We start from the raw sequence: 27,656 nt of genomic DNA, 5'->3' as shown, positions 1-27,656 counted from the left end.
TTAACCATAGGGTCACAGAATGTTAGAGCAGCAAGTACCTTCCACCCGGTCTAGATAGTGTCACTTGTATGCATGCACTCAGGGCTTACTGTTCGGCAACGCATAACCCCTTGGTGTGCTCTTCCCTGGGGAAGATTGTGTCTCACTCTCCATATTCTTTAGTTGCCCATAGTTCTCAGTGCAGGGTTGATGCCTTGTGATCTTTCTCACGTCCACTTTGGCATGTTTACTGTTACCCTGTTTAGTTGGTTTAGGCGGCCATGTTGGTGAGGCTGTATGGGTGTCATTTTTTACACTGGTTGGTGAAAGACACAGACTCACGGGAAACTCACTGATCCTTTGGCCATTATAATCTTTCCACCCCTGTTCTGCAATGCTCCCAAGCCTTAGGTGCAGGAGTGTTTTGTGAGTGCATTCATTGATAATGGACTCCACAACTCTACATTTTGGTTGGTTGCAGTTTTCTATTATACAGACTAAGCAGGTTATATTTAGGAATATATATATATATATATATATATATATAATATATATAAATATATATTGTGTGTGTAACAACATATGTAAATATGGCCATCAATAAAAAGAGAGGCCATTAATTTGAAAGAGAGCAAGGAGGAGTATATGGAAGGATTTGGAGGGAAGAAAGAGAAGGGGGAAATGATATAACTATATTACAATCTCCAAAGTAAAAGAAAAATACTTTTAAAATCTAATTCAATAAGTAACTTTGCCATATAAACGAAGAATTAGAAATGTAGCCGGAAAGCAATTTGTAATGTCACACAGGCATATGGCATTTGCATCATAGCTATTTTCCCGGGAAACCTTGGCAATGATCCAATGAATCTCCCACCGGGGATCTGCACTGTCATTGGAAGGGCTCAGTTACATAAGAACAGCTTCTCTGAAGACTTGTCCTGGCTCTCTACCTGTAGAAGAGAATGCTTGCCATGCCCAGGGGTGGGTGGTCATGGATCACGTCTAGGTAGAAGCACCCTAGGCCTTGCCTCAGATGTTGGGGAGATTTTTAGTACAAAGCCTTCACCGTTCCATTTTGCTGCTGGTTCCAAAGACTCTGGAACACCTGTTACAGGAGAGCAGTCCTGGGTTTTCCTTATTCCATCCCAGGTAGGAGCTCGACAGAAATGGCACTCAACCTGGGACATCTATCAAGAAGCCGAGCCTGGAAAGCTCTGTGCCACCAGATGTAAGCCAATGGGACTTAACTTCCCTGATGCCTGTGGATGTATTTGATTCCTCCAATCCAGTACAAATCATAAAATAATAACCAGCTCAGTCAAAGCAAGTGACTAAGAATTCTAACTCCAATATTTCAATTTCTAAGTCAATGAAGAGTGAAACCGATGAAGCAGTCTTGATGGAAATGCTGTGCCCAGTGTCACAGACATTCATCAACACGGTGACACAGCAATTTGGTCCGGAGGTAGGTCCAGTCAGCCTTTCCTTGGCCACAGAGCTGACTCATCTCTGCCTGGTAAGACTGACAGGGTAGCCTCAGCTCCCGCTGTTGACGACATGGCAAAGAAGACCCCAGCCTCTAAGCCCCTGTAGACAGCCAGGCAGAGCAACTGTCACCAGAGCTCCTGCTCTGTCTATTAAACCGCTTTCCTCAAGTTTTCTGCTGTAAGTCTACCGAATTTCCCAGCATTTATGTTTCTGAAGTACAGGAATGGTTCTTAACTACATATCTGATCATGTGAGTCTCATGCATGAGACCCTCACTTTCCTGTCTCTCTGGCCACACTACAGACTCTGAGTTTGGTGACAAATTACTACAGCCTGTCTTAATAGTCTCACTATTATCTTGATCCAGTCGCCAACCCATATGTGTACATGTGTACATGTGTGCACCAGTTTTTGTTCTACCCACACTCAGCTGCTTCCTAGAGCCCTCAATGATGGCCTCTGTGTCATCATGCATCACTCTCCTCTCTAACATATCTTCACACCTGCCTGTATGTCTCCCCCACACCAATCCCCCACTTCAAAGGCTAGCTCATATATTAACCCACCAGGAAGCCTCCTGGGGCCCCTTTGCAGACAGCGGCACTGTACATGCCTTCCATTGGCTTGTAATCACTTCCATGTCAGAGTTCCCAAACAAGCTCCTTGACTCTACCTGACCAAATAGTGAAGTCTCCATTTATTCCAAAAGAGCACATGCATACCAGGGTGGAAGCTCGAGAGTCACCATGCACATTCCTTCTTTCCTACCCATACCACCTTCCCCACTGGGGCCTACTGAGTCTATGTCCAGCCAGCTACTGGTCGTATCCATGTCTATTCTATGTACCATTCAAATTTGAGTTTGGCAATGGCTTCCTATCTTCACAACAGATGCCTATTCTGGCTCAAGCTTTCAATCCATTGCCCCTTATGAGCCTTTCCCAACCCCGTGACTAGCATACCAAGTTGTTGATCATAGCAGTGTTTTTTCCAACACCGCATCTTGATCAGACCCAGTGGTGACATTAACCACAGCACAAAGTGGCTCTTCTGTGTCTGTCTTCCTTAGGATACTCCAGAAGGACAGTGACTTATTTTATCTGTCTTTTTTTTTTTTTTTAAAGAAAACAACCCTTATCAATTCTTCTTCCTCCACCTGCCTCTGAGAGGAAGGCTGGCCAGTTTTTCTTTCATCATATGTTATACACAGTCTTTTAATTAATTGATAAAGAAATGTAGACCAGAGCAGAAATATAAAGAGTGTACTCCATCAGAAGATGCTAATGGGCTGCCTTCAAACAACAGCCACATCTTCTAACAGATTCTGAGGGTGACACTGCACCACATGTGGCCATCGTGTTAAATTTATTTTGCTCTGAAATGTTCTTTGGAACACCAATCAGAAGACTTCTATAAAATGCACTAGCAAATTGCCTATCCATACTCATTATATGTATAAGAACAATTCAGTGGCCATGGATACAATCACACACTTACAAGGCAACAACAGGTTGATCCTGTCCAGGTTCCAAGAAATGTCACCTTTAACTTTTGGCTGCCGACACTGGTGCTTCCCGCTCCTCCTGCTTTTGGCTCAGCCACCTGCCTCCCCCATCACACACCTGCAGCAAGGTGATGCCGAGGGAGTCTGATGACATCAGCTGTGACCTAGCAATTCATTTGCTGTTGCAGAGTGGTGCCATGGTCAGGGCCCACAGCACAACCTGGCAGGACAATCATTTTCTCAACAAGAAACATATCTGTAAGAATAAATTTACCAACATAATCCTGCTGTTTGAAATTCAGCAATTTCTGTCAAAATATTTTAAAGGCAAGAGGGAGGGAGGCCTGGGAATGGGTGGCTGATATAAGTACACACAGTAGAAATGTTGACTTCTTTTCTTTCAGCCACCAAGGAGGGGCTTTCCTGTTACTCTATCCTACCGCATTTGAGTGTCTGTGGGTAGAACTGCTTCCCTCTGTATGTGAACAGCTGGTGAAGGGGTAAAGCAACTCCAAAGAATAAATGACAGCCAGGCCAATCCATTTGCTTTGAGTAACTACCATAGACCAGTCTAGAGGTGCAAATGTATCTCCCTGCTTCTTCTCACAGCAACTCTCTGGGGGTAGCCACCATTAGGACCCATTCACAGGCGGAAAAAACAAGGCTTACATAATCTGTCCCCATCAACAGACCTTATTTCCTGGCTTGTCTTTGTTCTCTGGTTGCCTGTCTAAGATGGGCCTGTCAGCCTGGAGGTGTGAGAATCCATCAATGGACAATCTTTCCCCAGTAATAACAGTATTGGTTTGCTGTCTTCAAAGGACTGCATGCATTCTATTCTCATGTTAATATCAAACTGCCCATTCAAGAATAAAATTGAATTTGTTTTCAAAATCAAAACTAATTGGTTCTAAAGCAGGGATGGGAGATCCCCAGATCGTTGACATGGTGGCTATTTTGAACCAGAGACAAAATAATGAATGTTAATTGAAATGAAAACATGTTAACCATTGGAATAATCTGTCGTGTACAATGATGCTGTGATTTCTCGCTTGTTAAGGTTATTTCAGTCATTATCCTGTGTCATAAAATTACACAGGAACAGCATAATGGCTTGTGTCATTTATGAAAGCTGTCCCAGTGAAAGAGACAGGTTCCCACGTGAGGGTTCTCCATCCCAGCATGCATGGGCTTACAAGGCCCTGTTTACAAGTGAAGAAGGTTCCAGATACAGGATCCTGTGCAAACAAGTACAGTTTTATTAATGAGGCAACAGGGCTACAGAAAATAGTACGTCTCTGGGCAAGGCAGTACCCAGTGATACAAGGTATTCAATGGCATAAATACAAACTGTTTATGAAAGCTGAAAATATAAAAGGACAGGAATGTGATAATGAGAATGGCTGCTAAATATTTGTGGAGGGCTTACAACAACACACCACTACTGATATGGATAGGACCCTCTGTTGGTAGTAAGTAGCCTAGCCTGTGATGAGCTCCGGTCAGGCTATAGTCATTGCTTTAGGCACTTTTTGTGAACTTTCCCATTTACTCCTCACAAAAGCTCCTAGAGGGAGAAAACTGTGGTAGAATATAGGGAATCTGCTAGGGAGAAGGAGCCAGGGAGACTCTGTAGGCAAAGCAGAAATGAGCGATGGGAAGGACCCAGACCATCCCCCTGAGCCCACCCAGCATTGAGGTGGGAGGTAGCCTCTGGTTTATCTGGAAGGTCTTGTGTGGCTCCATCCCACCCTGGTCTAGATGAGAAGGGTGAGGTTCACAAAGCATCTCAGATCAAGATTGGGCATGACAGAAGGGTGAGCAGGGTCCAGATCAAGCAAAGAACCACACTCCAAGCCAGCCCCAAGTCGGAGAGCCAAGTGCTTTCAAATACATAAGTACACTTACTTTAAAAATCATAGAGTAGAATCAGGTCCAGCCAAAAGCTATGTGCCTGGGAATCTACTATTCCAAAAGCAAAAACTTAAAGTTCTTAAAGTTCATGGCCTGTTTACAAACTGACTCATTTCAATGTGGGTGTTTTTGAAAGACCTGCCCTTCACCTGGGCTTCAGGACGGCCAAGGCAGCTGAGGATGCAGCCATTCTTTGTAGATGAGAGGAGTCAACAGCTTGGACTAGAAGTTCTGAAAACAGCAGTCAAACTGTGCTTCCTCAAGCAAACTGAAGATGAACAAGAAGACAAATCAAACCCATAGTACATACTCAACAAGGCAGAAGAGGCCGGGCAGAGGACACTGAAGTAGAAGTCATGCTTTGCAGCTCTCTGTATCTTTCCATTGTTTCTTCTCTTACTACCAATCACATAGTGCTAGCCTAATTGACCTAAAGCCTAAAAGAGAAATGCATTTAGAGAACTCTTAAACTGTGCTCACCCTTACCTGGCTTGTTCTTATTTCTGGAAATGTTTTTAAAATCCCAAGTTGTCAAAATAGAAAGAAAATCTCCCAGAGTAGGAAGGATGGTGGGGTGCCCATTGCCTGGGCATAAGGGGAAACCATGAGGTGGACCACCCTATCGGATTGAGCCTTCACCTTAGTATTTTGACTCTTTTAAAGATAAGCTCTCAAAACTGAAGGCACAAGCCTTCAGCACAGGAATCCAGAGACAGTCTACTTTTTCAACATGCATAAGAGTGTGCCAGACACTGAGCAAGAAACTGTAAGATAAAGGCAGATTTGCAGTCTCTACCACCTCTGCTCAGAACAATTGTTAGTGCAACTTAGTTACTATGAACAGGATTAGCCCAGAAGAGGTGCTACCTTTCTGATTTTGTTTTATATATATTTCAAAACACTAGAGGCACATAGACCACGAGCTTTAAAACAATTTGTGTGCGTGTTAAGAAAAGGACTATTAGTCTAGCTAGGCACAGTGGCTGATGTTTGTATTCCTAATACTCAGGGTGCCGAGGCAGGAGGATTGTGAGTTAGAGACTTTCCTAGGCTATGTAGTAAGTACTATGACAGTGTAAGCTGTACTGTTTGGGGGCACAAATGGCAGGAACAAAAGGATGCCTGACTATAACCTCTGGTGGTTCATTGGGACATTATTTGAATCATGGCTTTTTAGACTTGCAAATCAAATCTATTTGTCCTGGGACCGTGGTCAGAGCAGCAACCTCTAGCCTGACACATTCTCAGTATTTCCCAACTGGGTAAAGAAGATTAGCAGATTGACAAATCATATAAATGCCACCAGTCTTCTGTAAACAACCAGTTGGAGTCATCTGCCTTTAAGAGAGTGACAGATCATGGCCAGTGGTCACAGGGCTCTGTGAAGCAGAGAATAGCACAGTTGTCACATAAAAATCAACTGGTTCGCAAGCTTGGGTACTAGGGCCAACATGTAAAAATTACATGTATGTTCATTCTCTACCTGCCCATCACCAACCCCCCCACCCCAACACACACACTACAGGCTCCAACTAAAATTGTGCTTGGTCAAGAAAAACTACGAAGTCAACAGCATAACAAGATATTAGATAAGGCTGGAGAGATGGCTCAGTGGCTAAGAGCACTGGCTGCTCTTCTAGAGGACCTGGGTTCAATTCTTAGTCACATGGTGACTCACAACCATTTGTAACTCCAGTTCCAGGAAATCTGATACCTTCTTCTGGCCTCCACAGGTACTATACACACATGATTCACAGACATACATGCAGCAAAACATCCATACACATAAAACAAAAATTAAAAAGTAAAATCTAAAAAGACCAAGGCCACTAGAAAAATGTAGAGTTGACCTTTCCTTTACTCCCTTAGAGAAAAGGTGTTTTTAAAATCCATTTCTTCCCAACTGTGGAAAGAAAAGAAACGGTTACTGTTACCCACTGTTTCTTGCTCTCCATTGCTCACTGGCCCAATAGCATCCATCTTTAAGCCTAGGGAACGCTTGGCAATCTACTAACAGGTTAAGAGGCAAATGTAAGGAGCAAGGCCAGGACTTGCAGTTTTACTGAGTTCCCTTCACATGCTTGCATCACCTGCCTTCTCCAGGAGAGGGAGATCAGGGAGGGGTTCTGCTGACACAACTCCCAGCTAAGTGTTTCCAAGCAAAGGCGTGTGCACCAGGATCGTGGAAGCATGCACATTTCCACCCTAGGCTTGGCTGTTGCAATTTTAGAAAACACTGGCTTGCATTTCCTGGGGCCAATTAATTATCATGAGATGAGCCTGTACAAAAAACGAATGCCCCTGTGTGTTTCCTAGTCACCAGCAACAATGATCTCTGTCCTAGTAGGGCTACATGCACTCTGCCTTAGCAAGGAGAAAGTCAGTCACCCAAAGGGAGAGGTGGCATTGGAGACATGACAGGATTATTAAATGTTTTATTTACTATTCATACATACCTATAATAGGCTTTGATCAAATCTACCCTTCTCCCATCCCTCGTTCTTTTTGTTTGTTTGTTTGTTTGTTTGTTTTTCAAGACAGGGTTTCTCTGTGTAGTTTTGAGCCTTTCCTGGAAATCACTCTGTAGCCCAAGCTGGCCTTGAACTCACAGAGATCCACCTGCCTCTGCCCCCCCCCGAGTGCTGGGATTAAAGGTGTGCGCCACCACAGCCCGGCATCATCCCTCATTCTTATTTTTCCCTCCTAACCTCATGTGCTCTTTTTTTTTTTTTAATTTAATACCCACTGAGTCCATTTAATGTTACCTGTGCATGAATGAGTGTGGGACCATCTACTGGAACCTAGATAACTGGTTAGGGCCTGCATTCCTGAAGAAAACTGTCTCTCCTCAGCAGCTACCAATTGCAAATAGCTCCTCAGATAGGGTGGGACTTTATGAGTGTCTCCCCCACACATGCTGGAATTTTATCTGGCTTCATCTTGTCTTGGTCCTATGCATGCAGCCCTAGCCACTAAGAGTTCATGTGTGCAATTGTACTGCCATGTTTGGCTGATACGTTTCATTACAGATATCTACTCCCTCAGGCTCTTACAATCTTTCTTACAACTCTTCCATGATGATCCCCAAGTTGTGGGGGGAAGGAGTATGATATGAATGTCCCATTCAGGGTTGAGCAGGCCACAGTCTCTCCTTCTCTGCATGTTGACCAGTTGGGGGGGGTCTCTGCATTAATCACTACTTACTACAAAAAGAAGCCTCTCTGGTGAGGTTGAGAGATGGCCTGATCTAGGGGTATAGTAAGGATATGTACTTAGGGTATAGTTTACACTAGGGTTACCATTGTTGTGATGAAATACCGTGACCAAATTTGGGGAGGAAAGAGTTTATCTCACATTTCCAGGTGACAGTACATCACTAAAGGAAGTCAGGACAGGAACTCAAACAGGGCAGGAACCTGGAGGCGGGAGCTGATGCAGAGGCCATGGAGGGTGCTGCTTACTGGCTGCTCACATGACTTGCTCTCTTATAGAACCCAGGACCACCAGCCAGAGATGGCACCACCCACCATGGGCTGGCTTCTCCCTCATCAATCACTAATTAAGAAAATGCCCGATAGGCTCAATCTTATTGAGGCATTTTCTCAAGTGAGGCTCCCTCTTCTCTGATGACTCTAGCTTATGTCAAGTTGACATAAAACCAGCCAGCACAGTTACCATGTCCATTTGGAGAATATTAACACTAGGTTCTCCTGTAGGGTCTAGAACCTAGCCAGTCCTGGATTTGGGGTCCCGGTGATGCTTAAATGGGTTGAAGTAGAAAGGTAGAGTAGAGGAGGGAAGTGGGGAAGAGCACCAACTCCAAAGACCTTGGGAAATACTATATGGAAAATTAACACTGTAGAATCTTCCTAAATATGTAGCTAAAGAGGTTTAAATGGTATTATCCTATAAGAGGGGGACAACCCCTCACCTAGACATAATGGGCTACCCCATAAAAAGACTAATACCAGGCATGGGCTACCTCTTTTCAAGTTCTTAGCCAGTAGGGTTCCACAGACTCCTGAAAAACACTACAGGCTGTTTCCACTGTTCTTGGTAACCCCCTAGAACTTGATGGAAAGTTTACCATACTATTGCTGAAACCACTGCATGTCCTGGGCCATGACATAATTACAGCAGATGGCAAGTGACAATTCAGATGTCAACCCATCAGGTGAATAATTCTCTGATGGAGGAGAACTCCATTCAAGCAAGGCTGATGGACCACAGACTCTAAACACTGATGCTTCTGTCCGTGATTTCACATGTGCAGAGACAGATGTGGTATCTCCCCAACACCTGCACTGTCATGTGCAATCTCATGTGATGTTCATATTTAATCTCATGATTACATCTCAATCTCGTGGGCACATGTATCTGTGGATGGTCAGAAAGATGACTTCTCATTAAGCTGTATAATTTTGATATATGGAGAATATACTAGGATATGCTTCATAACTAGACCTATTGCTCCACGTGGACTGTAAGACTTAAAGCCTGTTTTGTTTCTTGAATTCAGACTAACATAAGAAAACAATTTCTCCCCAGTCTAAGACAAGCTACATACATTTAGCTGATTTGAAACCTCAGTGAAATTTCAAACTAGACCAAATGTCTCTGTAAATGGATCATAAGTTAAAAACTTTACAGATATGCACAAGGAAAGTTACAGATGTCTAACCAAGGTTAGTAACACAAAGCAACTTAAACTACTATGCCAGCCTCTTTTGCCAAGTCTGGCTGATAAAGATCTACTCCCTACAAAAATCCCTCAGCAGCTTGTCTCACCAGGCACTATGCCCTCGGCCTCAGGTCACAGCCCATAACCAAGGACCTCGAAGCTGGGTGTTGCCATGGTTACTCACTCCCCTCAGATACAGCCTTTGCAACTTTTTTATGCAAAAAGTTTGCTGTTGAATGTGTATATAAGCTGTGGAGAATTGGAGCAGAATGGAATAAAGAGAATGAAGAAAATTAGAGCTGAAGAAGAATAAAAGAGAATGACCCTCAGTGTGTGTGTGAGTCTTTTTCCCTTAAATAGATAGAAACTTTTTCCTAAAGATCCTCAGATAAAGAAGTTTCATAAACCATGCTACTCTGAAGGCATTCTATTTATAACCCTGGAGCAGTTCTGGGAGCTGGACTCCTGGGCTGCTTAACTGAACACTTGGATGAAAGAATGTGGAGAAATCAAGCTGGTCCTAATCTGGAGGCTCATAGTGATGAAAGGTCCTATGCATGCTACCAAGGAAGAAGCATCATCATCAATCATACCCAGCTGTGAACTGTGAGATTTAACACTGACTGAAATGACAGGATATATCGTGGTATAAATGTTATGTGAATAACCAACCACTTTCTAATTGTATTTAAAGCCCATTCCACAAGGCAGAACTCACACAACGTGTTTAAGAACAATCTAGTCTTGTTGTAACATGGTGTTTGAGTAGCTCAGGCAGCTGCACACTATTACCCACAAACCATCAATACTGGATCATTCTCCAAAAGTGAGGGGCAGGAAGGAAGTGTCTCCAATCATCTGTGCCATGAGTCCCTGGTTCTCAAAGCTTTCTTCACAGCTGGTGCTGGAAAGAACAAGATATAGACTCACAGGGGTGTTTTCTTATCTCTGTGGTCCTCACTGGTAGTTAATTTTCTGGTTAAAGTTTTCTGAAACTAAACCTAGCTCCCTTGGTTTATACTTAACCTTCTTTTGGAACTCCCCATCCCTTCCTAGGGGGGAGCTCACATGTCACTCTTCTCACAGAATTTCTCAGGTACCTCTGCATCACCAAGGCTGTTTGTGTCGTAGACTATTATTTTAAGGTGTGTTACTTTTTATGTTGCATTTGTTTAACTCTGTGAAGCTGTGTTACTGTGCCTGTCTAAAACACCTGATTTAAAGAGCTGAATGGCCAATGGAGAAAGGATAGGTGGGGCTAGCAGGCAGAAAGAATATATAGAAGGAGAAAACTGGGAGGAAAAAAAGAAAGAAGTAGCCAGAGGAGAAGGACTCCAGGGGCCAGCCACCCAGCCACACAGCAAGCCATGGAGCAAGAGTAAGATTTACAGAACTAAGAAAATGGGAAAAACCCAGAGGCAAAAGGTAGATGGGATAATTTAAGTTAAGGAAAGCTGGCAAGAAATAATCCAAGCTAAGGCTGGGCATTCATAATTAAGAATAAGCCTCCCTATGTGATTTATTTGGGAGCTGGGTGGCAGGCCCCCCAGAAGAGTAAAAACCCCCAACTACATGTTTGCTTGGTGTTCTTGGCTGCTTGTATGTGAACACTCACAGACGCATGCACACACACACACATCACACACACACACACACACAGACACACACACACACAGACACACACACACACACAGCCCTTTCCCAGTTGTTTCACAAGGAGAGACAGGATGCTCAGGCATATGCCAGCATGCTGCACCTGTATGTCAGGATGCTTTTTCTGAGTAGAACCCAGACTAATACAGACAAGTTACCAAGTAAACAATAACCTGTTAGCTCTGCTCCTGGAAAGTCAGCCAAAGGCATTAGTGCTGCCTTAAAGAGGTTGAGTAGGCAGGCTCCTAATTCTACAAAATTCAGAGGTCACTTGAAGAGGGAATATTTTTATTTCTTCAATGCTGTAATCAAGCACACTGAGCATTCTTACATACAAATCTTTAAGTTGATTTTTCTTCCATGAAAGGGATTTGACAAGATGGAATCAAAAAGGTCAGTCAGGCTGAAATGCTGGTCAGCAATGTACCAATCTATACTCCAATAGCAGGGCATTGGTGTAGGAGAAAATGCAGGCATGATCTGGTGGTCAGTCTATGTGGCACAGTGCTTCTAAGAGGCATGCACACCATACTCCTGAGTATTCCCAGAAGTCAGAACATTGAATTCTGAAGTTGTGTGAGCAGCTGGTAGCTGGCCTGCTCAGGAGTCCACCCTCTCTATGTCTCCTTTATGTTCTTCTTCTGCATAGAGACCACGGTGGTGTGGGTGCTCACAGTCTAATCTGAGGCAATGTGCTAAGCAATCATAGTAGATAGGCTTCCACTATATAAGTGGTTGCTTAGTGCAATAAAGCAGATGCTGTTCCCTGAAACCTGCTCCACGGTGGTTCTTCTTGGCGAATTTTACCAACCCACAGGCATTGTGATCTTATCGGGATAACTGCCACAGTATACAGCGTGGAGCCCTACTCCATTACCCTACCCTCTGCTAGATCAGTTTTCACTACCTACCACTCTGAGAACTAACTGAAGCAAAGTGACCTCCAAAGGTCACTGACCATCACCAAGGCCACTCCAGCAGCAAATCCACTTTCCGTCATAACCTGAGGGGGTGGGGATTGGTTCCTGAAGAAATCAATTCAAGTGGAGAGCAGGTGCAAAGACAGCAAACACTCCCTCACCAAGGCTTATTCTACTTGGTTTGCAGGTATAGATTGAGTTCACATGGGTAGTGGAACCACAATCCCAAGGCCCCTTGGAGAGGTGAGTATCACATGTGCCAGCCCTCTGTTCTAGGTTTTTTTTCCAAACAGAGAAAATGACGAAAATGCTGCTGACTCCAGTCTGAGGATTCCTGCTGGTGGGGGATAGGGGCGGGGTGACATGGCCTCAGATAACTCCATTCACTCCTGTTCTTAAAAGCGAGAAAGGCGAATTGAATTCCATAGGCCAAGGAATGAAGAGCCTAACCTTAAAAAGAAGAGAGTCTGCAGTCTACAAGCCTCCTGGTTGGAGCAGTCCTTAAGAAGGAAAGTTGGGCATTCACTAGGGCTCAGGAGCAGGCAGAACCATATAGGGCGTGGCACAGGCAGCTGGAAGGGAGGGCATTCGATGTTAGTCCCTTTCCACACCTCCTTTCTTAAGGCAGGTACAAAGATCATTCTGCAGCACCAGGAGGAACACAACCCAGCTGCTCTGAGAGATAAATGACACCCCACAGCTCTAGAGGGGAGTTGACCTTTATGTTTGTCTAATCACTTCGCACAGGGATAGAGTGAGCAATGAGGCAAGAACCCAGAGAAGTAGGTCACAGGTCAGACAGGGCAGAGCCCTGGAATCAAGCTCTTCCTAGAGAACAAAATGAGACTGATATATGACAGACAGGATGCTGTGGGATGTTCTGTATGGCAAATGTGTTGCTGATTAGTCAATAAATAAAACACTGATTGGCCATTGGCTATGCAGGAAGTGTAGGCGAGACAAGGAGGAGAATAAAGCTGGGAAGTGGAAGGCTGAGTCAGAGAGACACTGCCAGCCGCCACGATGAGAAACAGCTTGTGAAGATGCCGGTAAGCCACGAGCCATGTGGCAAGGTATAGATTAATGGAAATGGATTAATTTAAGCTGTAAAAACAGTTAGCAAGAAGCCTGCCACGGCCATACAGTTTGTAAGCAATATAAGTCTCTGTGTTTATTTGGTCGGGTCTGAGCAGCTGTGGGACTGGCAGGTGAGAGAGATTTGTCCTGACTGTGGGCCAGGCAGGAAAACTATAGCTACAACAGGATCCCTGGGGGCTTTCATGAACATTTTCTGAGTTGTTTCTGAGTGCCCATGAGTGTGGTAAGTTCTGCGCAGAAAACACAAGGGGGTGGTCCTGTCCCCACCTCATAGTAATCCTCATTTCAAGCACCATTTTGTAACTCAGCGACAATCCCAATCCCAATCCCAATAACTAAGCAAATTATCCTGGCCCTACATCTCTAGCTTCTCCCTTAACTGACCTATTTACCTACAAAATATTTGGCAAACACCTATCCTGTGTCAAGTCTGAAGCAGGCACAGGAGACATGAGGTGAGTGGCTTGTGTCCTCATGGAGCTGGTACTCAGAGGGGATTTGGGCTCTGCCATTGAGAGGCGCATAATGACTTAGCTACCATTCCATTGCTGTGAAGAGACACCATGACCAAGGCAACTCATAGAAGAAAACATTAACTAAGCTTGCTTACAGCTTCAGAGTGTTAGTCCATTATCACCATGGCAGGGAATGTAATGGCAGGCAGCCATTGTACTACAGCAGAAGCTGAAAACTTTACATTCCAATCCACAGGCAGCAGGCAGAGAAAGAGACACAGAGCTTAGCATGGGCTTTTGAAACCTCAAAGGCTACACCCAGTGATACACCTCCTCCAACAAGGCCATACCTCTTAATCCTTCTCAAACAGTTCTACTAACTGGGAGCCAAACATTCAAACATATGAGCTTCTGGGTGCCATTCTCATTCAAACCACCACACATAGCAAGGAAGAAACTATGCACTCAATGTAGAACTTAGTATGAGTGACACTCTACAGAGTAAATGTGTGCACTCCCTTAAACCATCTATTACAGCTCTAACTCCCACTAACACCTTTGAGGGGAGTGATTAGATCATGATGTCACATCTTCATGAATGGGATTATAACTTTGTAAAAGTGATCACAGAGAGCATTTCCACCACATGAGAACCTTAACAGGTTCTCACCAGACTCCCGAATATCCACATAACAACAGGTGGAAGCTAGAAGAGTTCTGGGAGCCAGGAAAGGCCCACATCACCAGGCATGGACTATTAGAGGAAATTCTGATGAGGCCAAAAGAAAAGAAGACAGCTTTGCAGAAAGTGTAGGTCTTCTCAGACAAAACCTCAACCTCCCTGAACAAAACTTCCATGGGATTCAGATATAAAGGCTGCTCTGATGAGGGTTCAGGTAGAAATGAGAAGCAGCTACTGGAAACTGGAGGAAAGGTCATACTTCTAAAGTGGCAAAGAGCTTGACTGACCAGTGTTTCTGTCTTAATCCTCTTGGAGGTAGAACTTGAAAACATTGATGATGGATATTTGGCTGGCGAAATGTGAAAGCCAAGCATTGGGGGAGTGGTCTGCTTCCTTCTAGCTCCTCTATACAGCATGATTTAAAGTCTGAAATGATAACTGCTAAGGCAGCTGAACTTGAAGATCTGGAACATTCTCTGCTTATATCAAGAGAAAAAGCTAAGAGTGTGGCCAAGCAACCCCTGGTTAAGAAGATAATATAGATTAACATTTTAACAGAAGCCAAGCACTATCATGAAGGAAATGCGGAGAATCAGCTATGAAAACAGAAGCCAGGAGTTAGTATCCAAAACAAAGGAAAAATGACCTCTAAGAAGGCATTAGAGATGCCTTCCCATTCTAGCTGGGGGTGCAGGAGCCCCTGCAGGCCCCATGGAACCACCACAGAGAATTCCTATTAGATCAGTGTTCCTTGACCCAGATCCCAGGAGTCTACACCAGCAGAGCCACAGGTATGTACTGAGGGAGCCAAAGGCAAGAGCCTTATAGACAGAGCCACTCTGGGAAGGGGTGCCTGGTTCCTCAGGGGCCCAACCATTCCTCAGCAAAGCTGGGAGGTGGCAATACCTTACTCAAATGACTCCAGGAGGTGAAGTGTCTGCCCCTGGGGACCTGGGAGATAGGGCCTCTGCCCAAGTAGGCCTTAAAGGCAGAACAACAAGTTCAAAATGGTGATTTTTTAAAAAAGTATTTATTATTTAATATGTCTGTGTGTGTGTATACATACATGCATACAGATGTGTGTGGTATGCATGTCAAGGCCACAAGAGGCCATCAGGGTCTTCTCTATAATTCTCTCTCTAGTCCTTTTGGGCAGGGTCTTTCCCTGAATCTGGAGTTGATGTTTCCTTTGCTAGGCTAGGAGCCAGCAAGCCTCAGAGATTCTCCTGTTTCCACCCAACCCAGACCTGGGGTTATAGGTATGTGCTCGACATCCAGTTGGTTATGTGGGCACCGGCTCTGTTGTCCCCTTTATATGATATCTTCTGTTTAGAACAGAATGCTTATTGCACACCTTAGGTCTGTCCCAGCATTTTCTTCAGGAAGTGCCTATGTTGGTTCATAGACTCGCAAGCAGTGAACAGTCACCCGAGGATGGACCCGCGTCTCACCTGTATCCAGGTGCATTTTCCTGAGACTGTGGAAGTAGACTTCAAAGCTGACAGTGATATGAGGTAAAGAATACAGTTATGAAATGAGTAAGGCCGTGAACTGGGGAGAGCCCGGGTTAGAATGGAATACAGAGAGAGAATGCTTTCATTCCTTGACACTAAAATTTGTATATTGAAACCAAATTCCAGATTCTAAGATATTTGAAAGTGGGTATCTGGGAGGTGATTGGGTCTAGAGAGCCAGACTGGGACTAGTGGCCTTATCGTTTTTAATATATATATACTTTATATGTATGAGTGTTTTGCTGTGCATTCCCCATGCTCACAGATGATCCTCAGGAAACTGGAGTAACAGGTGGCTGTGAGCTAACTGACGTGAATACTGGGAACTAAACCCAAGTCCCCTGTAAGAGGAGCAAGTGCTCCTAACCACTGAACCTTCTCTCCAGCTCCAGATTTGTGACTTCACAAATGAGCCCAGGGAGGTATCAGTGGTTTCTCCTGCCACACAAGGGCCCGGCAAAAGGAGAACCTCTAAAAGCCAGAAAAATAGATACACCAGGCATGCATGATACCTGCCATGATCTCTCCAACTCTAGGAGTCTGAGAAATAAAAATCTTTTGTTCAGAAGCCACTTGGTCTCTGGCATTCTGTTATAGCAGCCAGAGATGAAGACAACAGTGATGTCATCCAGAACACTGCACATTGAACTTAGTAGTCCTGAGCATCTCCAGGGATGACAGTTACTGTTGTCCCATCTCACTGTTCTTGGCCAAGAACCAAGCCTGATGGCTGTGGCCTTCAGGGCACTGCATGGAAGACTCTGCCTTCCCTCAGGCTTCTACCTTCCCTTGCCTTTTATACCAGCACGGGCTGCCTGACTCTCACTTCCTTCAGAACAGCAGGACCCGTCCCCTCCCTCCTCACCCAGAGGCCTTTGCCTCTGTATTCCCTCTACCAAGGACACTTTCCCCTATTCTTGCCCGTGTCAAGGGGCTTTCCATGTTCAGCCAAGTGGAAGCGACTTGCACGGAGCCCTGGGTCTTAAGCTACATGACACTTATCACCAATGATTAGATTCTCAGTTGCATTCTAACTGTCTGTTCTAATAGACTTTAATATCTACAAGAGTAGACTATATCCCCTTACCACAGAGTTCTAGACATACCACATTGTATCTAGAGAAAGGGACCCACATATGTTTGCTGAAGAAAGGCCTCATTGCCAACTCCAGTGTAGTAGCATATGGATGAATACCCTTGACCTTGCCATCACCAGTGCACATAAAAAGTGTTCTGAAGTGGTCCCTGACTTTAAGCCCTAACTTTTACCATCCCCATACACACTCATGGTACCTGCCAACAAAAGGGATCAAGATCCAGAGGGCAGGGCAGCCCCACCACCTTGTCTCCACTTTAGGGTTTCTCATGGCCATGGGATACTAAGCCGTAGCCCCCCCACCCCCATTGGGCCAGCATCACGCACTGGAGTTAGCCCCATGGCTCACTGCAAAGGGTCATGGATGTGAAAGCATCAGAGGCAAGGCAGGCTGCCGGAAGTCCTCTTACCACCTGATAACGGAGGTACACAGGTTCAAGGTGGACCTATGAGAAGCATCTCTCAAGAGAGAGCACTGGAAAGGAACCAAGGTCCGCAAGCTAATTAACACCATCTCTCTTGTCCCTCTGTGCACAGAGAGCCTTCCCTCCACCTACCCTCTCCATGAAGAACATTGAAGATAGAACATTAGCTTGAGAACATTCTATTTAAAACACAAGTCCTTCTAAAGATAGTCTTGAAAGTCTGTCTAAATCATCCCATTTTCTGGCCCAAGGATCTGTAAGGTCAGTGCCCAGAATGGGCTCTACAGTGTTGGATGCCTATAAAGAATGTCTCCCATGGTTCACGGTTTGAATTCAGCTGGTGTGAGATGTCGAAACTGAAAGCCTATGAGTGGGATCCTGATGAGTTCAGCAAAACAACAGCAGGCAAAGCAGATTTATGATAATACAGGAAAATGAAAGCATTTCCGGAAACTAAAATAGAAAGGCGGAAAAATGGGAAACTTAAATCTTATAACTCTTGTTCATGACTTTCGAGGGCCACATGTGTCAGGCCTACCTGATTGCTAATCTGCCCTCAAGACCTGTGTCCTCAGGATGGGTGATGAGCATTTTACAACTTCAGTGTGCTGCAGGGGTGCAAGCTTGTTTATTTCACAATGAGCAGAGACAGATGTGTTAGCATGATCCACACCTGTGTGCCATCAGCAAGACACGATCCCGCAAGGAAATCATACCCAGTGATTATCTATTCAAAATGGCACACCCACCTCAGCTAGTTTTTTCTCACACAATTCTAAAGCTTTGCCACTGGGTACACGGCTTAGTAAACAGACACACAGAAACACCACCTGGAGTCCCTACATTGGAGGCAGCAATGCACGGAATGCCTTCATCAGACATGGAGGCAGGAATTGGGAAGGTGTCCTTGAACAACCCTGTGTCCTGTAAAATACCAGTCATCTCAGCTCCACAGATGCAGGTCCTATTAACACCTGGGCACATGCACAACCTAGGAAGTCAACTGTAAGACATTCTTCATGTCCCGTAGACAGGAATCAGCTCAAAAAAAAAAAAAAAAAAAAAAAAAAGAATGACAAGGAACCAGTGCTGCAGAGTCAATGGGATACATAAACCTACCTTTGCAGGCAATATGACCTGGGAGCCTAGAAGTAGAAGGTGGTCACAATGGGGTATCATTCTGGCCCCTGAGGGCCATACCCAGAAAATGCCTCACCAAGCTCTGAGACTTACTAGGAGCCTGTGACAGCTAAGCCTATCCTTCCCAGCCAGTTTCAGGTGGCCTTGAAAGTATGGCTTTTAAGAAAAAGGGAACCAAAAAAAAAAAAGCACTTTGGCCGGGCGGTGGTGGCGCACACCTTTAATCCCAGCACTCGGGAGGCAGAGCCAGGTGGATCTCCGTGAGTTCAAGGCCAGCCTGGGCTACCAAGTGAGTTCCAGGAAAGGCGCAAAGCTACACAGAGAAACCCTGTCTCGAAAAACCAAAAAAAAAAAAAAAGAAAGAAAGAAAAAGGGAAAGAAGGCAGGACAATGCATGGATGCCATACTGTACTAGAAAATTTGTATTTGGTAATTAAAAATATCTTTGTAGATCTGGACATCTCTTCTACAGCAGATGGTGAGTATTGCGAAGGTAAACAACTAGTCAAAATGCAAAAAACAAGTGAATGCAGGGTGTCTAACTCCAACTGATACATCTACAATACAACTCTTAGTCCTAAGGCTCAGCACAAACCAAGGAGGAAGAGAGGAGAGATGATCAGAGTGAGGACCAGGATGGGTCCTGGGAGAGAGAATCTGTGGTGGTATTGTGTTCTCCAAAATATTGTGCACCCTAATAAACTTATCCAGAGTCAGAGAACAGAACAGCCACTAGATACAGAGGCTAGAAAATGGTAGCACTCATGCCTTTAATCCTAGCATTCCAGAGGCAGAAATCCGTCTGGATCTCTGTGAGTTCAAGGCCACATTGGAAACAGTCAGGCATGGTGACACACACCTTTAATCCCAAGAAGTGAGCCTTTAATCCCAGGAAGTGAAGGCAAAAAGCAGAAAGGTATATAAGGAGTGAAAACCAGGAACTAGGCTGGGTAAGCTTTCAGGCTTTCGAGAAGCAGCTCAGCTGAGATTCATTCGGATGAGGACACAGAGGCTTCCAGTCTGGAGAAACAAGATCAGCTGAGAAGTTGGCCAGGTGAGGTTAGTTGTGATTTGTTCCGCTTCTCTGATCTTCCAGCATTCACCCCAATAACTGGCCTCAGGTTTGATTTTGTTAATAAGACCATTTAAGATTCGTGCTACAAGAATCTTCTGTGTATGGCAAGGAAGCTGAACCATGAAAGCTCAACCTTGTGGTCACCTAAACAAGACCTGCATAATGACAATACCAGTTGACACAATGTGGGAAATTTACAATACCCCATCCCTTGACTGCCAAGAAAGGGAGAATCTGTTTTCTCTAGAAGTGAGCCCCCTGATAGGTTACTCAAACCAAAGTGGCCATCCCTAAACACAAATACATACATGGAATATTAAATTTAACTCAGTGGGGTGTGTGTGTGTGTGTGTGTGCGTGTGTGTGTGTGTGTGTGTGTGTGTGTGTGTGTGTAAATAATAACTGAAGAAGTCATGAATTTGAGGAGGAGGCATGGGAGGAATTGAAGGAGAGAGGAAAGGAGGATAAATGATGTAAATACAGTACTCCTGTATGAGATTCTCAAGAAACAAAGAATTTAAATAAAAACAAATATATCTTTGTGAGTCTACCTTACAATGTAATAGTTACCTCACAAGGCAGTGTCTGCCTTACATGCTGTCTCCTGCTTCAAGAGATTGAAGATTCCATGCAATCATTCACATTTCTAATATGAATTGCTTTCTACTCTCTACTGCTCCTGTCATCCAGGTCAGACAACCAATGCCTTCAGTTTCATAAAGGAAAACAGAGGAAGGAGGATGTGGGCTTGAGCTGTAAAACTGTATCCAGGGAAGACCCCAAGAGCAAGCATGTCTGCATCCTGGGCACAGATAGACAGTGTTTCTGTAGTAAGACCTCAAGGGTTTAAATTAATTCAGTATCTCTATGTTTAAGTGACAGGTTCTTTAAAGGAATACTTTTGGAAAAACCACAAAGGAGAAGGCACCTGGAAAGATTGGTGTGGGCACAGAAAGGAGGAAATCAGTTTAATACCAGAGACCAGACCAATTGCCTGATAAAGGATAGGTACTAGGAGAAAGGGGTCCAGGGTTCCTCGTGATGGGACCTCAGGGACCAGGAGAACAATGACTCCCCCTTGGAAATCATCCCTGGGTAGCCTCACATCCCCAGAGGCTGCTGTGTGAAGTAAATAGAAGGTGAGGAACCTACAGACAGATGGAAATCTGCCTCTTGCTGGCCATGTCCATTTGGGACAATCATTTATGGAACCTGAGTAGTCACCTGGGGGATATAATGCAGACAGCCATGAGAAGGTCCCAAGATCATCCATGTAAAGTTCTTCTGACACACAGTACAGCCAGTCAGTGCTGCTTTGGAACATTCACTCTCCTCTTCTTCAGTGGTATGTATTTGGCATGAGCTCCAAAAACACAAACTGCATGCCTTTGCCGAAACTAGGCCACAGTGGAGTCTTTTCCGTTTATCAAGGTGTTTGACGTAGAAGAGGGTGAACCCAAACTTAGCCGTGATGGTTCCATTGCCAGCAGAGGAACACCACCAAGTTCTTGGGCCCAAGCTCGGCCCATGAAGATCTCTGAGCTTAAAATGAAGCCCAAGGCAGCACGTGGTCCCTCACAGAAGGGACACAAGCCACATCAGTGCAGTTTCCTAGTAATGAAGGTAGTCTCCATGACTCGATGATAACTCTCAAGGCCTTGATGGCGAAGCATCAGAAAGTCAGGCAGGCACCCAGGAGCCTGGTGCCTTCCACATGGCCATGTGCCTTCCAAGCCTCCACAGCTATGTGTATGTATAATCAAGCGGTTCAAAGCTCCTGTAGCAGGAGGCAGTGCTTTGTTGTAAAACAAAACTGAGATGAAATAACCCCATCCTTTCAAATATCCTCTGAGAGTTTGGTATTTGAGGCACATCCTGTGATGTGCTTCTCTCTGACCTCAAACACTTTGATTCTTTTTTCAAGTTCACATAAAAGAGAGAAAGCCCTGAGATTGGTCTACTGTACCAAAAGCCTCGACAGCATCTAAATTCTTTGCTGGCACAGAGAATTAGTTGTTATTCCAGATAGGGAGGAAGTGGAGATGAAGGGCCATTACATTAGAGAGGCCCAGCCCTCTGGGAAGTTGGGCCGTCTCGCTCCTTACTTAAAAATAAATGAGTTCCCACAGCTCCCCAAGGCTTTGAAGGGTTCACTTAGACATTGCAAGTCCCATTCTGACATGGTCTCCCCATTCACAACACTCTGGCAGAATCAGAGAACGTGGTTTGTCTAGAAGGCCCCAAACAAATGCTTCAATTTTCTATTCTCCAAATGAAAATCAATGGCGAGGGAGAGGTAAAAATCAATGCTCAGGCTCTTCCGGTCCCAGGCACTTCAGGAGCTGCTGGTCACATTCAGACCTGGCCAAGTCCAGGAACCAAACCCCACACAGCCAACCCTGAAAATGGCACAGCAGTGGCATCAAGAAACCCGGTCACAAAGATACGAATCTCCCAAGGGGTGGACCCCAAGTTCCTGAGGAACTGCGCTTTGCCAAGAAGCACAAGAAAGGCCTGAAGAAGATGCAGGCCAACAATGCAAAGGATGCAAAGATGACTGCACCTGCAGAGGCCGTCAAGGCCCTCGTGCAGCCCAGGGTGGTTAAGCCCAAGATGCCAAAGGGCCCAGCCACAAGCTCAGCCGTCTTGCTTTCATTGCTCACCCCAAGCTTGGGAAGTGCATTAGAAGCTACGTGGCCAAGGGTCATAGGCTCTGCCAACCAAAGCCCAAGGTTCAAACCAAGGCAGAGGCCTCAGCTCCAGCTCAGGCTCCCAAAGGGACCCAGGGTCCTGTGAAGGCCCTGTAGAAAAGGTTTCTGTCTGCCAATGTGAAGACAGATGGACTGGTGTGACACATGTACACACTATTTGCAGATGATCAGGACCCTATGCTGTTTTTACAAATAAACTTGAGGCAAGATCTGTTAGAAAAGAAAAATCAGTGTTCAGTCCTCTGTGAGGAGACCCCACCTCCTTCATCTCCACAAGCAGCCAATCAGAACCAATGATCCCCAACAACAGAGACCTTAGCAGCAGAGCCCTCTGCAGGCTCCATCCCCTTGACAACATTCTCCTTAAGAATACCACAGAGAGGATTATACAAAAAACTATGAACAATAAGACATTGTTCTAACCATCCTCCATTGCTAGCAGACTCGGTTGTGAATGGGGCCTCTGGCATCCCAGGATGGAGTCTGACTCCTCTGTTTCCCAAGGGATCTACCTTGTGGCCATGAGTTATAGGACGCTCACACTCTCATAGTCTCTTCTTCCCCAGGCAACTGTATGCTTTCTGTCACCCCAGACATGGAGTCTGTGCCCCTTATAATAAGCTTGGCCCCAGAAGGGAGGAAATGGAGATGACACACTCCATACTTATTTGAGTCTGATCCTTTTTGTTATTTGGTTAGTTTTTTATTATTTGGTATACTAATAGCTTATATTTGTGTTTGTTGCTGTGTAGTATCAACTATAACGGTTAGGCCACAGTTGGTTGATCAGTTCACCTTGAGTTCTCCTGTGTGTGTGGGGTGTGTGTGTGTGTGTGTGTGTGTGTGTGTGTGTGTGTGTGTGTTGTGTATGTGTTTGTGAGATTCTAAATGAAGCTGATATAAACACAAATGAGAGTACTTTTACACATATATACCAAGCAAATCCTTTGAACTATTTTCTCCCAGCATGGCTGGACATTTAAAAAAAGTTGAAAGAGTATCTCCAGAACATCAGACATCTTCAATTTGGGTAAAATCTCATTTGCTATGTCACAATTAGGGAGTCTTAATCAAACCCAAGGACAGAAATGCCATATTCTTTTCTTCTGGAAGTCTTATAGACTTAGGGTGTGTGTTTACAAATGTGACCCATCTCTCAAGGGAAATTTTCATATAGCATATTATGTAATCATTAAAATTTTAAGCATAGTTTATAGTACCATAACATATTCATGTATAAGGATCAACACAAAATTTTATATATTATATAGGCCATTTGCTAAATAAGTTTTATCAAGAACAAGTCAATAAACAAAACAGAGGCTGAAGAGGTGCTCAGCTGCTCACAGCACTGGCTGCTCTTCCACAGGACCCCCATGACAGCTCATAAATCCCTATATAAATACTCCAGCTCCAGGGATCCAGTGCCCTCTGCTGATCTCTGAGGACATCAGGCACATGTGGGGCACATGTGGGGCACATGTGGGGCACACACACATACATGCAGGCAAAATACTAGTATGCATAAAATAAATAAGTCTTAACAAAAAACAAGCAAAGAAAAACTAGAAAGCTAGACAGAACTTGCTGAAATACTTTAAATATTTAAATTTAAATAATGTGGCCACTACCTCCTTCCTATTTATTTTTATAATTTAAAAATATTTTCTATAATAAGCATCAACTATCATACCAAAAGTAAACTAAGAATTTTTAAGTCAGCAAAGAGAAGCCATTCTGACCACATCCACTACTCTGTGGCACACAAAAGTGATGCCACGGAGACTGTGAAGAAGGAGCATATGGCCGAGAATGTACCTCCTCCCACACCCGCGAACATTGCTTAACAGAAGGAAGATGTGAAAGAATTTCCACAAGAATTCTCTAAGAAGGACGTGAATGTAACAGGAGCCTCCAGATGAAACCCTACACATCTCCTCCTCAAAGGGTTGAGGAAGACTCCAGGGGAGGAAGGCCCGATTGTCTGCCTCCCTTTCCACCACCCCTCTGAATTGTTTGGTCAGCCCTGAAACACTGTGGCCACAGACCTGTGCTCCCAGGAGCTTCTCCACCCCCTTGAGCTCCATGGGCCATCAGGGCCCACAGCATCCCCTTGCTGGGCACTCCCCAGCCTTGCTCCCTAATCCACTTGCAAGTCAGCCTGCATCAGGGCCTCCTCATCAGCTGAGGCCTCCCAGCAGCCTCCTGATCTGTCAGCAGCTTCTCAACGTCTAGAGGCAAGATTTTCCCTTTGAGCTGCAAGAGGCCAGCTTGGCTAGCAGGATTCTCCACAGATGTTTTGCAGAATGAAGAAGCACTTCTCTGATAAATGAATAAATAGAGCTGTCAGTATGCTGTCCCTACTCTAGGGGACCCCTGACGTTTAATGTGGAAGGACAGATGCTTCCTCTGGGAAGGCATCCAAGACCCTCCAAGGAGTTACACACGTGGCTACTAGCGAGGGCTGAGAAATCCCACTTCTGATAAAGAGATTTGTGAATACAACCAATGACCACACCACAGGCCCCCTTGGGCTGGGTCACCCCCCACTTCCTGCTAAGGAAGAGGGGATACCATCATAGCCAAAGTACATTCTTGACCTATTCTCGTAATAAACAGACCCCATTATCAGAAATGCAGGTATTTCCTTTGTCTTCCCTGTTGAAATCACAAAGGGGCAGCAGAAATGTCACCAAAGTCCTTGAGATCCAGCTCAAAGGCTCAGAGGCAGCACGCTCGGCCTAGGAAATGGGAGTTGCTTCTTTCTTAGGAACATATGCAGTTGGGAGGGAGAGTTCTGGCTGATCTTCCAGAATTACTCAGAAAATAACTATTACAATGGTTGTTTTGCTAATTGTCAGAATAGCTGGTATAGTCTGACATTAAGCCATCATTATACACCATCCCCTACATTGAACATTCACACTAAATATGCTGCGTCTTCACATTAAATCCATTTAACAGATGAAGAAATACAAATTTAGACACACAAATGTATTTATCAAGTTTACACAGGCACAGAGGATCCACCAAGAAATTGAACCCACTTTAGTCTCATTCCTAAACCCAAAGCTGTTATCATTTTATGGATGGAGGAGTTAGGGTCTATACTGTCCACATAAGCGGAGAATGAGGCTCAGAAGTGTGGCATGTCCAATACAATACCATGTATGCCTGGATATGTATGAGCACCAAGGAGGTGACTGCTTTGGTCTCAAACACATTTGAATTTTAAACTAAAAACCTCTCATTTGATATTTCTTCGAGTTTTAGGGAAAAGCATGTGAAGGATGCTCCAAAACACACATCCATGTGTGTACACACACATATGTGCGTACACATATACAGGAGACCAAATGGTTGAACCACCTTGGACATTATCCCTAAGGGCATTCTGTTCCTTGCCACTAAAGAGGGCTCGTTTCTTCTATCCTAAAAGGCAGAAATCACATGGTAGGAGGACTGGAATGGTTTTCTTGGAGTATAGATACCTGAAAAGGAGCTTCAAATGATAACAACAAAATTATTTTTACATCCCACTCAGTAATGACCTGCATACATTTACAGCACACAAAATCCCAACACAGAGAAGAGGAGGTGGACACAAGCCATGCCCCAAGCCAAGAAGCTATTTGTCTTTGATGGCTGCTGGGAGGGGGAAATCAGTTTTCTTCAATGGAGTGACCATAAAGGTATATCAACCACACTCCAGGGCAGGCTCCACACTCAGGAGTAGTTAGCCAACACAAAACAGACTCCAGAATTTTTTGTCTGTGCTTTCTTTATTTTTTGTCTTATTTATTTATTTATTTATTTTTAAAGAGTATGAAGTTTGGTGGATAAGGAGGTGAGAGAGGATCTGGGAGGATTTGGGGTAGGGGAAAATATGATCAAAATATGGTGTATGAAATTCTAAAAATAAAAATATAAATATTACATTAGTTGAAAGAATTTTAAATATTTGTATGCAAATCATCGATGCCTCTTTCTGCTTCAACTCTTTCCCTTGCAGAATAGAGACAAAAAAAAAAAAAAAATCATTCGTTTTGAAAACTGCCTGGAGGAACTGAAGGCAACTGCTGAGCACCACTCCTGGGTAGCAGGGCCGGACCCATCTAACTCCCAGGAAGAAGCACTGGCCTAGAAAACAGCCCCGCACATCTCAGTACTTTGCACTTAAAACAACACTAAAAGCAATCCCCAGCAAAGGATCCCGGTGGCCAGGTCTGCGGCATCAGACTTAGGGAAGACAGAGGCAGAGCGTCACTCCGATGAGCAACTCTGTTTTGCTGCCAGCACTGATTTCAGGGGAGAGGCATTACCCCAGCAACATTCAGAGGAAGCCACTTAGAAGGGAGGAGACAATCACAACACATCCCTGGAAGATGAGCCAAAGGGCCAATGCCAATGGCTAACATCAAGAACTGGAGAGGGAAAGCACCCATTCTGCAGGGTCCCAGGGTGTCATGCTGGGGCAAATAAAACCAATGCTGTAGGAGGTTCCAGTTTCTCAAAGGCTGCTTCATCATGTTCAGACTGTCAGTGGCAACTCTAGGAATGAAGGGTCACTTCCTGTGGCATGAATCTTAAAAGGTCTTATTAATAAAAAAAACTTGGGGCCAGATATCGGGGTGAATGCTGGAAGATCAGAGAAGCAGAACAAGCCACAGCTTCCTCGCCTCAACAGTTCCTCAGCTGATCCTGTTTCCTCAGACTGGAAGCCTCTGAGTCCTCATCCAAATGGATCTCAGCTGAACTGCTGCTCAAAAGCCTAAAATCTTAACCAGCTCTAGTTCCTGGTCCTCATGCCTTAAATACCTTTCTGCTTTCTGCCATCACTTTCTGAGATTAAAGGCGTGAGTCACCATGCCTGGCTGTTTCCAGTGTGGCTTTGAACTCAGAGATCCAAATGGATCTCTGCCTTCGGAATGCTAGGATTAAAGGGGTGTGTGCCACCATTTTCTGGCCTCTGTGTCTGTCTAGTGGCTGTTCTGTCCTCTGACCCCAGATAAGTTTATTAAGTCGCACAATATATTGGGAACCCAATACCACCACAACTTCCTGCTTTCTTGGCTGCAGCCTTCCTGGGCACCAGGGTCACTTAAAGAAGAGGAAGGGTTCCCGTGGTGACGAAAGGGGCTTTTCTGTGCAGAGGGCTCGGAGTCAAAACTAAGATTTTATTTTAAACTTAAGAATTCTGTTCTTAGAGCTGGTGAGATGGCCCACCAGTTAAGAGCACTGGCTGCTCCTCTAGAGGACCTGGGTTCAATTCTTAGCACCTACATCTATAATTCCAGTTCCAAGGGATACAATGCTTT

General features: G+C 44.7%; 1 protein-coding gene and 1 pseudogene across 1 annotated transcript in view; one reads left to right on the top strand and one right to left on the bottom strand.

The window, feature by feature from the left end:
• Spock1 (SPARC (osteonectin), cwcv and kazal like domains proteoglycan 1) overlaps nucleotides 1–27,656 on the bottom strand; it is a 279,458-nt gene that overhangs the window by 134,212 nt on the left and 117,590 nt on the right. The window lies entirely within an intron of this gene.
• Nucleotides 15,812–22,434, top strand: LOC131910324 (large ribosomal subunit protein eL29-like; annotated as a pseudogene).

Source organism: Peromyscus eremicus, chromosome 5 (genome assembly GCF_949786415.1).
Source record: "Peromyscus eremicus chromosome 5, PerEre_H2_v1, whole genome shotgun sequence".
NCBI classification, from domain to species: domain Eukaryota; kingdom Metazoa; phylum Chordata; class Mammalia; order Rodentia; family Cricetidae; genus Peromyscus; species Peromyscus eremicus.
Note: the sequence above shows the minus strand (reverse complement) of the source record. Positions and strands in the feature narration are given on the sequence as shown.